Source organism: Heteronotia binoei, chromosome 4 (assembly GCF_032191835.1).
Source record: "Heteronotia binoei isolate CCM8104 ecotype False Entrance Well chromosome 4, APGP_CSIRO_Hbin_v1, whole genome shotgun sequence".
NCBI lineage: Eukaryota > Metazoa > Chordata > Lepidosauria > Squamata > Gekkonidae > Heteronotia > Heteronotia binoei.
In genome coordinates this window covers 22,009,194-22,022,155 of record NC_083226.1, presented here as the reverse complement: position 1 = coordinate 22,022,155, position 12,962 = coordinate 22,009,194, and positions in this window count along the sequence as shown.

The following is a 12,962-nucleotide window of genomic DNA, read 5'->3' as shown; positions in this document are numbered from 1 at the left end:
TCCAAGGGCTCTGGTGACCTTGGGGGTGAGGCTAGCGACTGTGGATCTGGCTGCAGGACTGAGGATGTGGAGCTCTAGCTTCAGCCTGAGATTTCCCGCCTGCACCTGATGGAGTCTCTACCTTGTCTGGCAGGTCTTCCTGCAGCATCTGAGGGCTGGGGCCAGCTTCCTCTATCTCTTCCTCATCCAGCAGGCGGACCCACAACACTCCATGGGTTCTGGAGATCTTCCGGAATTACAACGGTTTTCCAGACATCAAGATAACTTCCCCTCAAGGAAATTACAGCCTTGGGGTTTGAATTCTATGCCACCATACCCCACTGACCCCATGGCGCAGAGTGGTAAAGCTGTAGTACTGCAGTCCGAGCTCTCTGCTCACGACCCGGGTTTGATCCCAGCAGAAACTGGGTTCAGGTAGCCAGCTCAAGGTTACTCAGCCTTCCATCCTTCCGAGATAAGTAAAATGAGTACCCAGCTTGTTTGGGGGAAAGTGTAGATGAATCTAGAAGGCAATGGCAAACTACCCCATAAAAAAAGTCTAGCATGCAAACGTCGTGATTCAACGTCACCCCAGAGTTGGAAACCACTGGCACTTGCACAGGGGACTACCTTTACCTTTATACCCCACCCTCTACAAACCCCATCATCTCCTGGCTTCACTGCCAAAGCTCAAAGATTCTTCCCGACCCAGATTTTCCCAACCCAGAGAGCCAGTTTAGTGTAGTGGTTAAGCGTGCGGACTCTTATCTGGGAGAACCGGGTTTGATTCCCCACTCCTCCACTTGCACCTGCTGGAATGGTTTTGGGTTAGCCATAGCTCTCGTAGGAGTTGTCCTTGAAAGGGCAGCTTCTGGGAGAGCTCTCTCAGCCGCACCCACCTCACAGGGTGTCTGTTGTGGGGGAGGAAGATGTAGGAGATTATAAACCGCTCTGAGTCTCTGATTCAGAGAGAAGGGTGGGGAATAAATCTGCAGTCTTCTTCTTCTTCTTAAAGAGTTTTGCAACCCTAACGCTAACACAGCATCATAGTGCTCGGTAGGCATTTGGAGCAACCACAGAGTTTGGTTTCAAGCAAGACTGAAAGGAAAGGTCCCCTGTGCAAGCACCAGTCGTTTCCGACTCTGGGGTGACGTTGCTTTCGCAATGTTTTCATGGCAGACTTTTTACGGAGTGGTTTGCCATTGCCTTCCCCAGTCTTTTACACTTCCCCCCCAGCAAGCTGGGAACTCATTTTACCGACCTCGGAAGGATGGAAGGCTGAGTCAACCTTGGGCCGGCTACCGGAATCCAGCTTCCGCCGGAATCGAACTCAGATCGTGAGCAGAGAGTTCAGACCACAGTACTGCAGTACTGCTGCTTTACCACTCTATGCCACGGGGCTGTGGCTAATTTTTGCATATGCCCCACAGAAGGATTGCTAATTTCAGCGAGGGCAGGGAACACAAAAGTGGGGGATGTTTTTGCATGAGTTGAGAGACCCATGGAAATGCAAAGTCTGGAGAGATTCTGTTACAGCGCTTCCATGTTTGCATTTGCATCTTGGCGGAGACTGGCCACGCTCTGCATTGTAAGCAAATAACTGGATTTTCATGCACAGCAGCAACCACTGATTTATGGCTCAGGGGGTCCAATTCGGTCTCCGACTGCAAGGTTTCCTAGCAATCTGACTCTGAGGGGGCAGGCTGGGAACTAAGAGGTGGGTGGAGCCTGGCAGGATGACTGGAGACTAACGACATTTAACGGAGACAGAATGCAGCATCTTGGGTTTCCATTGGGCCTGGAAGAATATGTCCAGTCCCGTTAATAGAGGCTTTTAATGTGCAAAAAAAGACCGCTGGAATGTTTTATGACATGGAGGTAAGAATATTTTTCTCTAATTCAGAGCAGAGCCCCATGGTCATATAGATGAGACAGAGGAGGCAAATGGAAAATGTCAAATAGCTTATCCACTTGATTCTGAACTCTGTCTCTGATTCTTGGTCCCAGAGGCCCTGAAATTTCAGTTCAGACTCTGATACTTGGAACCTCGAAATCGGGGGTGTCAAACATGTTGCCTGGGGGCCAAATCAGGCCCCCGAGCTACTGGCTCATCTGCTTCTTTCTCCTTTTCTCTTGCTTCCTTCTGCATCTCAACTTGATTTGCAAGGCTTGCTCAATCACACAGGAGCTAGAGAGCAAAACCTCGGTTTTCTCCATTGGTTGAAGCTCCTCCCCCTCCTGGTCCGCTGGGGAGGGAGAGAAAGAGCCAGAGCTTCCTTTACCCAGTTCCCTGGATCTCTTGGGAGAAATACACAGAAAGCACCTGTGAGGCGGGAGGGGCTGAGAGAGCTCTCCCAGAAGCTGCCCTTTCAAGAACAACCTCTCTGAGAGCTATGGCTGACCCAAGACCATTCCAGCAGCTGCAAGTGGAGGAGTGGGGATTCAAACCTGGTTCTCTCAGATAAGAGTCCGATCGCTCTTATTGCTCACTACATCAAATTGGAAGACCCAACTTGAGATGAATTGACGCAGTGAAGAGAGCCATGGCTCTCAGTTTGCTAGAACTGAGCAAGGCTGTTAATGATATTTTTGAGGTCAGTAATTCATAGGATCAGCACAGGTTGGAAGGGGCTTGATGGTACATAGCACAACACATACAAGCCTTGGTCTTCCAGGGGAGAGTCGGTTGGGCCTTTATCACTGAGATCTCGCTGACAGAGGCAGAGGGCCTCACATGTTCTAAACGTGCCCTGTTGGGTTCTACGTATCAAGAGAAAGATGTGGAGTGGGTCAGGATAGAATTGATGTGCCTGTAAGACATGCATCTCCCACCAGATGAGGTGGCAGGGTGAATGCTATCAGCAAGAAAGCCCTTGGAGGCACTGAAGCTCTTTTGATTTTGTTGTTCAGTCGCACAGTCGAGTCCGACTGTTTGTGACCCCATGGACCAAGTCACGCAATGCCCTCCTGTCTTCCACCATCCTCCGAAGTCTACTCAAATTCATGTTGGTTACATCAGTAACGCTGTCCAGCCATCTCATCTTTTGCCATCCCCTTCTTCTTTTGCCTTCTCTCTTTCCCAGCATCAGGGTCTTCTCCAGGGAGTGCTCCCTTCTCATTTGGTGGCCAAAGTATTTGAGCTTCAGCATCTGACCTCCCAGGGAACAGTCTGGGTTGATTTCCCTTAGGACTGACTGATTTGTGATATGACTTGTCAAATAGAGTTGCCCAGTCCCCCTAGGCTACCAGCTGGGGTTGGAGGGATAGGGGTGCCAGATTCAGGTTGGAAAACTTTTGGAGAATTGGGGATGGAGCTTGGGAAGAACAGGGTCCTCAGTGGAGTACAATAGCGTAGTGCCCACCCTCCAAAATATCCATTTTCTTCAAGGGAACTGATCTCTGTAGCTTGGAGATGAGCTATAATTTTGGGAGATCCCCATGTCCCACCTGGAGGCTGGGATCCCTATGTGTCAAATTTTGGTTTCTCTGATTGCTGAAGTATAGGGTTCCTAGGCTTCACCCTGGCAAATGCTGTGTGTGTGTGAAGGGGGGGGGGAGTCAGGTTACTTTCTCCATGGCCCTCTGGGAATTCTCCCAATTGCTATGGTCTCTCATCCAAGTACCAACCTTGCTTAGCTTTCAACTGGGTTATTAGGGCTAAATCTGTCCTTTTAAGAATATTGCAGATTGTTATTGTCGTCAGGATGAATTCATAATTATTACTTTCATTCTCATGAAATCAAATTATCCTCATCGTAACGAATACATAGCAATAAAATCCAGTGGGAAATTTCTGTTGCACAATTAAAAATCTTCAAATGTAAAAGATAAAGGTAGTCTCCTGTGCAAGCACTTGGTCATTACTGACCCATGGGGTGATGTCACATCACGACATTTTCTTGGCAGACTTTTTGCAAGGTGGTTTGCCATTGCCTTCCCCAGTCTTCAAATGTAGTAGATAAATTATAAGAAAAAATGTTTTTTTCCACTCTCTTTAAGTCTCCATGGGGCTAAACCTATTCTAAAAAATTTCTGCAACTCGCAATTTGACTGTAGTACCATTATGCCTACGCTTTTTAAGACCCTTGGAGGTGGAGCCTATGATTTTCTTCCATCGGGTCTTCTTTCAATAGAAGAACTTCCTCCAACAAAGAACCATTTTTCTCCATCAAAGGAAGCCTTTTTCAGTTAGATAATACCATTATCTTCAAATTATTTGATTGCAATGACACTCCAATTGGGTGAAATGGCAAGTCTCAGGCCAGGGCGAATTCCTTATTTATTTATTTACATGATTTACCATTCTTACTGGTGTTCAAGGCAGATGACATGGAATAAATCAATACAATCAACAGGATGAGATTCCACCCTCCAATTGACGAGGCAATAGGATTTGACTTGTAGCCATCTGGAACCAACTAGAGGTGAAGTAAAACATAACCTACCTATCTGCGGGACCGCCTTGCCCCACATGTTCCCCAGAGAGCACTGCAATCAAGCTCTCAAAATCTTCTGGCTGTACCTGGGCTAAAGGAGAGCCTTCTCGGTTGTGGCCCCAATACCCTGGAACACCCTTCCAGAAGCCATCGGGACCCTGTGGGATTTATCGCAGTTCCGCAGGGCCTGCAAGACTGAACTGTTTCGGGTGGCATATAACATCTAATGGGAGAGGGCTGCCACCACATCTGGATCCATAGCACTTTTATTACTAACTGCCTAGGATCTGTGCGAGTGAGAAAGAAAATATTACATGACCCGCCTGAAGTAGCACCGTTGTCATTTATCTGATTGTTTGATTGTTTTAATATTGTTTCTGTTTACTGTCTGTTTTATGCTGTTAGTCGCCTTGAGTCCGTACAGAATGGATGGGATATAAAGATAACATAAATAAATAAAAGAAAATAACGATTAAGATGACACAACGAACAAATGCAAACATTATATAGTAGAAACCTACTTACAGATAGTATGATTTAAACGCAGCGGTATAGTCTATAGTCCCTAACTCTGCACCTCAAGCTTCTTCTGAACCATATTGTTAAAAAGGTAAAGGTTGTCCCCTGTGCAAGCACCAGTTGTTTCCAACTATAGGGTGACATTGCATCACAATGTTTTCATGGCAGACTTTTTATGGGGTGGTTTGCCATTGCCTTCCCCAGTCATCTACACAGGGCCGACACATGGGAGTCGGTGAGGTAGACGGCCACCTGGGATTCCACCTCACCGTTGGGACGGGAGAGGGGGCAAGTGCCCCCTGCCTGTCGCCACTCGCACCGAAGGAGCTCGCTTCTGAGGGAGCTGGTGGGGCAGCAGTCGCCCACGTGCTTTTTCCTGCATTTCGAAGCGTGTAGGCAGCTGCTGCCCAGCCAGCTCCCTCTGAAGAGTCAGAGGACTGAGCAAGGGGCAGGCCAAGTGATGATGTCACTTTTGATGTCATTGTGCCGCATGCGCTTTGCGCGCGCAGTTAGTGTACGGGTGGGCTGGGGTTCTGTCTGAGGCGGCAGAACCCCTAGCGCCAGGCCTGCATCTACACTTTCCCCTCAGCAAGCTGGATACTGCTTTTACCGACTTCGGAAGGATGGAAGGTTGAGTCAGCCTTGAGCTGGCTACCTGAAGCCAGCTTCCGCCAGGATCGAACTCAAGTCGTGAGTAGAGAGCTTGGACTGCAGTACTGCAGCTTTGCCAGTCTGCGCCATGGGGCTCTTTCATTGTATTGTTAGAGCACAGCAAAGTTCCCTGCATAAAAAGCCCTCCGGAAGAATTCAGTTTTGTGCAGTTTGCAAAACTGAGGGAGTGGGAGCTTTCCAGCGCAATCATAAGCAGAACTACTCCATCTAAGCCTGCTGAAATCCATGCGCACAGGAGGGTTTATCAATTCCATGCACACTCACTAGAGCAGGGGTCCTCAAACTTTTTAAATAGGGGGCCAGTTCACTGTCCCTCAGACTGTTGGAGGGCCGGACTGCCATTACTGTACAAGGCCGCGGGCCGTCAGTTCTCCATCTTCTGCATCTCTCTCCCTTCCCCACACCACACACCCCGGCCTGGGAACTTACCTCACCTCGGTATCACCTCACACTCTGTCTCCGCCGCCTCAGCCCAGTGCCGGAAGTGTGCGTTGCTAACGCGAGTTTAGGTCGAACGTCACTTCCGGTCTGATTTTGCCATAACTCGGCGGGCCGCATAAACATCCTCAGCGGGCCGCATCTGGCCCGCGGGCCGTAGTTTGAGGACCCCTGCACTAGAGTGTAAGTTAAGGTAAAGGTAGTCCCCTGTGCAAGTACCGAGTTGCTACCAACCCACGGGGTGAAGTCACATCACAACATTTTCTTGGCAGACTTTTTACAGGATGGTCTGCCATTGCCTTCCCCAGTCATCTACAATGTAAATTCCTAAAAAAATAAATCACTCAGTGAGTCTACTTTATGAGTCAACAAGCATAAGACAGGAAAGTAAAAAAGTCACATTCCCATGGAAAATAACAACAGTGGATCTCTCTCAAAAGGCCCCTGTGAGGGTCCCAAATGCTGTTGAGATATATCTGCCTGATATATTTTAATCCTTCCTCAGGCAGCTCACCAAGGGATACAATTACAATTCAGTTCTGCTCTGTCTATCTCCACAGGACCAAGCACAGCTCCACGCTTTTATTCGTCCTTGGCTTTTCTTGAAAGGGCCAGCCTTTAAGGAGTTTAGGGCAGTGTATGTGGCTCTTCTGTCCCCATTTTGGGGCAAAACCAAGGTTGTTGTGAGGGAGGTTGGGCTGACTGGCCTGAGCTATCCCCCATTGCCCCTCGCAACTTTCATGACAGGCTAGATTACAAATTCCAACCACCAGACCACACTGGCCCACAGAGATTCTTTCATATCATTTGGTCACTCAAACGACCCTTAAAATAGTTATCAAGGGTCTGAGGGATGAATTAAATTGTCCTTTAGTCTGTTTAAATTCTCCACCAAGACAACGGGACATTAAGTACATAAGCAAATGTGTTTAAATAAATAATGGCAAAAGACAGGATTTACAGAGAGGTGTGTCAGGGCTAGTTCAGTTGTATCCAGTTCTTTCAAAGGGAGGACCTTCCCCAAGGTTGAAGCAATGTGAAGGGAGCAACCCAACACGGCTATTGGAGTTATCCTCCATTTCAAGACTTCAAAGACACAGGTGAATTCTCTACATCCTTTTGTGATAGTTGGCAGTCTCCACAATTGGGAAATGTTTCTCGGATTTATATAACTAGAGAGAAAAAGTTATTGATATAGAAAGAGAGAGTGTCACACACACATATGGTATTTCTCTAGGAGCACATATCCTCCTCATGAGGCACCTCTTATGAGATTTAGAATATGGCTGCACACTTTCCTCAGCTTGAGATTGGTGAATTTCATGATGACGGAGTGTGCTGAAGTATACGAAGACAGGAATATCTCACAGATCAGCTGCTCGAGCTTGCCGTAACTGAAAACATCAGTGAAGATAATGATCATGGAGGCAAAATATAAAAGGTAGAAGAAGAGAGAGAGAAGCAAAGGCTTCATGACTCTGAGGTGGGCCTGAGTGATGAGGTCCTGGGTGCTGAGGCCGCCCTTCTCCAGATTCCTCGTGTGCCTCCACAGAGAGAGAAGCAAAGCAATGGATGCAGTTAAGCAGATGCTGAAACTAATGGCAGCAAAAGATATCAGAAGAGCTCTTAAAAACATAACACAGTTGGTGCCATGAGCCTCCCTTGGCTGGTGTTCTCTGGTAGGCTTCCGGTGAGATTGCGGCATTTATCAACTTCAATATGCCTAATAACCGGATAAATAGAGCAGATTATGAAAGCTTCGAAGGATATTCCAAGGAGTCTGGGCACCAATACCCCAATTCTTAGCTTCAGCCATGCAAAGAAAGGATGAGTAAAGTTGGTGACCTTCATGCTGTAGAAGATATTGAGCCATGTGGCGCACCAGAGGCTTGCTGTGTCCAAATAAACCCAGAATAAATTGAATGCCAGCTCTTCTCTGCTCTCTATGTCTCCAGAGAGCTGAAATATGTAAACCGGTTGCTGGTGGAAATGCACCGCAAAAGAAACCTGGAGAGGTTCAGAGTGGTCAAGAGGAACTCACAAGGGAGCATCTTCTTGTTGTGGAGCCAGCTGTGGCCGTTCACGGCTAGGATGAATCCATTCCCTAACAGGGAAATGATGGACTCGATTCCAAAAACGATCAGAAAAAGACTCCCAGTGGAGAAAAGTGCTTTATGCCCATCACTACCATTTTTGGAGAGAAATATTTAAAATGGGAACCAGATGTATTAAATTGTGGCTCTCCTGGTTCCTGTGTGATGTTTTGCAGAGAAAACGTTCACTTTGGTGTCTGTGTTAATAGTCATGGCATGCCATATAGAGTGAGATGCAAATCTGAAGAAGGATTCTGTTACAAATGATGCACTCAGGTATCATGTTGGACACATCCGTCCAGGGATCACAACTACTGCTTTGATTTTTTTGGGGGGGGTGGGGGGTGGGGATTAAACATTCCAATTTAGTAACATTTTACCTGAAGCCACTGTTTTCAAAGATGATGGCTGCCAATACTCCCTGTAGGCCAGAGGTATCAAACGCATTTGTTACGAGGGCCAGATCTGGCATACATGAGACCTAGCTGGGCCAGGCCATGTGTGTCATAAAATATAACGCCAGGTAGCAAAGATATAAACTTTATAAAGGACACAGGCAACCACAAAGATTTTTTAAAAACTGAAAATAAAACATGCTTAAAACATTAGCGCTTGTTGGTCTTAAAAGGTGCTTTCTTTTTATCTTAAATAAAAATGTCTCTTGTAGGGTGTCACAGGCTGGGGCCAGGTCAGGCGAAGTCCAGGGGCAGTCCAAGGTCTGTAGCTGGTGAACAAAGAGGGTCCAAAGCGCCAAAACCAAATCACAGTCCAGGTATCGCAAGTCAGAGGTTCAGAAGCCGAAGTCAGGGAGTCCAGAAGCCAGAGTCAGACACCAAAGTGGATGCTAGAACATCAGGTGAGTGACTAGTTGCTTCCACAAAGCCTCCTCCCAAAGCCCACAGCTATATAGCCCTCTGCTGTCTGTTTGGGCTAATTTGGGCTAATTGCTGACTCAGAGGGCGGCCAGGATCCTGCTGAGACTCAAGCACCCTCACTCCTAGAAGGGCCAGAATCCTTTTAAAACTCAGGGCTCAGGGAGCATCTTGCTCGTGAGCGTGCCGCCCTCCTCCGATCCCTGAGGTCCTGACGAAGGCGGTCACGCACACGAGCCACCCGAGAGGGCGAGGCAGGGGGGCTTGGATCTTCTCCAGCAGGAGGCAGGGGCACTGGTGCAGGTGGCAGGGGCACAGTTTCTTCTGCAGGCTCAGCTTCTTCTGCAGGGTCCCAAGGACTCATGACATAGGGAATGATCTCAGGTTCCACAGTCTATTATATCCTTAATCAAAGAATCAGTTAGATCGTCAAAGTTACATGCTGCTGTTAGTGTTCTTCAGGCAGTTCAGGCAGTAATGTAAGAATTGTGGTGAAGGAGGTTTGGTTGACTGATCTGAACTCTCTCCCACCTCACCCTTCACAAGTTTCATGACAGGATAGATTACAAATACACATATGGCCCGTCCTGACATGGTCTAGCCCAGCCCGACAAGGTCTCATTTATGTCAGATTCAGCCCTCATAACATATGAGTTCGACACCCGTGCTCTAAATTGTCCTTCTAAAGTGTCCTTCTCCTTATTGGATTTCAATAGATATTGCAAACAGAAGTATACAGGGGTCGTTTTGTAGAAAAATAAGTGGTGGAGCTCATCCAGGGATTGTTATGCAGTTGCACCTACTGTTCAATGGACAAGGAGGTGGAACTCTCAGAAGGAGGAGGAGGAACTCTCAGAGGGGTTCGGGAGCTGTGCTCCTGTGAGCTCCCACTAAATCCGAGGCCTGGAAGTATAACCCCTTTTTAGTATGCAACATTTCCAACTGTGGAATGAGGACATCGTGGGTTCTTCTCACCGATTCCCCCTCCATTCATGGTGTTTTGCAAGGTTAGGTTGTCTGGTGCCCTGGCCAGGATCCCCTTCCAGGAATTGTCTCTCGGTCCTCATGGTGCACAAGGCTATCCTTACACTTGTTTCTGATGCCAAACATCTGTGCACTCTTAACATTCCTTGAATGTGACATTTCTTAGTTTGAGGTCTCCTAGAGACCCAACACTACATTGTATTGGTCTCTTAGGCTCTAAAAAAGGCTGGTCAATTTCCTTGCACAGCCATGGTCCACTCTGCCACCAGGGAAACTAGGTGATTGCCAGCATTCTGGGTGCGACAAATTGGGCATCCCCATGTGCCTCGGTGATGTTATCAGTGCAGGGGGGGGGGAGTGCCAGAAGTTTATTTTTATTTATTTAGTAGGCTTATATTCCGCCTTTTCCCGTACACGGGCTCAAGGTGGATCACAACTTATAAAAATAACAATAAAAACCTACATATCAAAGTTAAAGCACCAAATTAAAATTAAAATTAAAAACAATAAAACGCACCACCGGTGGACAGGGCACAGCATATCAATAACCAGTTGTAGACCCACCTTAAACGATGGTAATAACAATAGGATAGCACTGTAATAAAGCATGATGTCACCACAAGGGAGGCCAAATGTGTTGTTGTATAAGTTAGCAGATTTGTGACTGCCTTTGTCTGCCATTGTCCATCCACTTTGATGAGCAATAGTTTAACACAGCCAACACCACACTGGGTTCTTAAACTATATACAAGGCCCTAGCTCTGGTTGAGGCAAGTTGGACGTCCTTAGGGCCAGGGGTGGTCAGGAGGTGTTGCATAGCCTATCGCAACGACGTCTGAGGCATATATGGGGAAAGGCGGTCCCTCAGGTATGTTGGTCCCAGACCACGTAAGCCTTTAAATGTCAGTACCAAAACCTTGAAGTGGATCTGGTACTCAATAGGTAGCCAGTGCAGCTGGCGCAGCTCTGGCTGAATGCTTGCCTCTAAAGGCAATACAGTTAATAGCCATGCTGCCGCATTTTGCACTAGCTGGAGTTTCTGGATCAGCCGCAAGGGTAAGCCTGTGTAGAGCAAGTTACAGTAATCCAACCTGGACGTGACCGTTGCATGGATCACAGTAGCTAAATCCTGGGGGTATAGGTAGGGCACCAGCTGCCTGGCCTGCCAAAGGTGGTGAAAGGCAGATCGAGCAACTGCTGTGACCTGGGCCTCCGTGGTAAGTGAGGCATTCAGTATCACTCCCAGACTCCTCACCTTCTGAACCGGTGCAAGAGATGCAGTGTCCAGGGTTGGGAGTCAGAGGCAGTATAGTCTGCAATTCTTAACTCATCTCCACCCCAAGCTTCTTCTGAACCATATAGTTAGAGTCAGGGGTAGAATTCTAGCAGGAGCTCCATTGCATATTAGGCCACACACTCCTGATGTAGCCAGTCCTCCAAGAGCTTACAAGGCTCTGTTTTGTAAGCTCTTGGTACATCAGGGGTGTGTGGCCTAATATGCAAAGGAGTTGCTGCTAGAATTCCACCCCTGGTTAGAGTACAGCTCTGTTTCCTGGACAGAAAGCCCTCTTGAATAATTCAGTTTTGCATAGTTCGTGGAGAGCCAGGAGAGTGGGTGTTCTTCAGTGCAATCCCAAGCAGAATGATCACATCTAAGACTACTAAAATCAATGGGCAGAGAACAGTTTAGTAAATCCTGTGTACACTTACTAGAGAGTAAATCGCACTGAACTCAGTGAGGTTACTTTAGGCGTCAACATGCCTAAGACAGTAGGGCAAAAAAAGGAGAGTCCCATTCCCATGGAGAAAAACAATTGAGCATTTCTCTCCAAAGACACCTGTGTGTCATCATGAAAGTCCTAAATACTGCTGAGATGTATCTGTCCAGTACATTTTAAGGCCAGCCTTCAAAGAGATTAGGGTAGCATATATGGCTCTTCTGTCCTCATTTTGGGGCAAAACCAGGGTTGTGTTGAAGTAGGTTAGGTTGACTGATCTGAGCTCTCCCCCACCCCACCCCACACAAGTGTCATGACAGGACAGATGGCAAATTCAGATCATCACACCACACTGGCCCACAGAGATTCCTGTATACTACTGAATCATTCAAGTGGCCTTAAAATTGTTAGCAACAGTCTCATGAATGGATAAAATGGCCCTTTGGTCTATTGAAGTTCTCCACCAAGAAATGGGATATGAAGATACACAAGCAAATGTGTCTAAAGAAATAATGGCGAAAGACAGGATTTGTGTAGAAGTGTGTGTTTTAGAGCAGGTTCAGGTGTACCCTGGTTATTTCAAAAGGGAGTAAACAGACCTTCTCCATGGATGAAGCAATGTGAAGGGAGTAACCCAACCACCACAGGAAATGCTATCCTCCATTTCAGGAAATTCAAAGATGTGGGTGAATTATCTTCATCCGTTTGTGTTAGTTGGCTGACTCCACAACTGAGAAATGTTTATCAGATTTATGTAACTAGAGAAAATAAGCTACTGACCCAGAAAGAGACAGAGTGATGAGCCTGTAGGGTCTTTCCTCTGGGACGGAAGCAGCTCATGTCCTCTTCATGAGGAACTTCTGGGGTTTAGAACATGGGTACACACTCTCCTCAGTTTGGGATTGGTGAATATCAAGATGATGGAGTGTGCTGAAGGATACGAATACAGGAATATGTCACAAATTAGCTTCTCAAGCTTGCCATACGTGAAAACGTCAGTGAGGACAATGATCAAGGCAGCAAAATGCAAAATGTAGAAGAAGAGGGAGAGAAGCAAAGGGTTCATGACTCTGAGGTGGGCCTGAGTGCTGAAGTCCTTAGTGCTGAGGCCGCCCTTCTTCAGATTTCTCATGTGCCTCAACAGAGAGAGAAGCAAAACAACGGATGCCATTAAGCAGATGCTGAAAGTGGTGGCGGTAAAATAAATCTGAAGCATATCTAAAAACATAAAACAGTTGATGCCATGAGTCT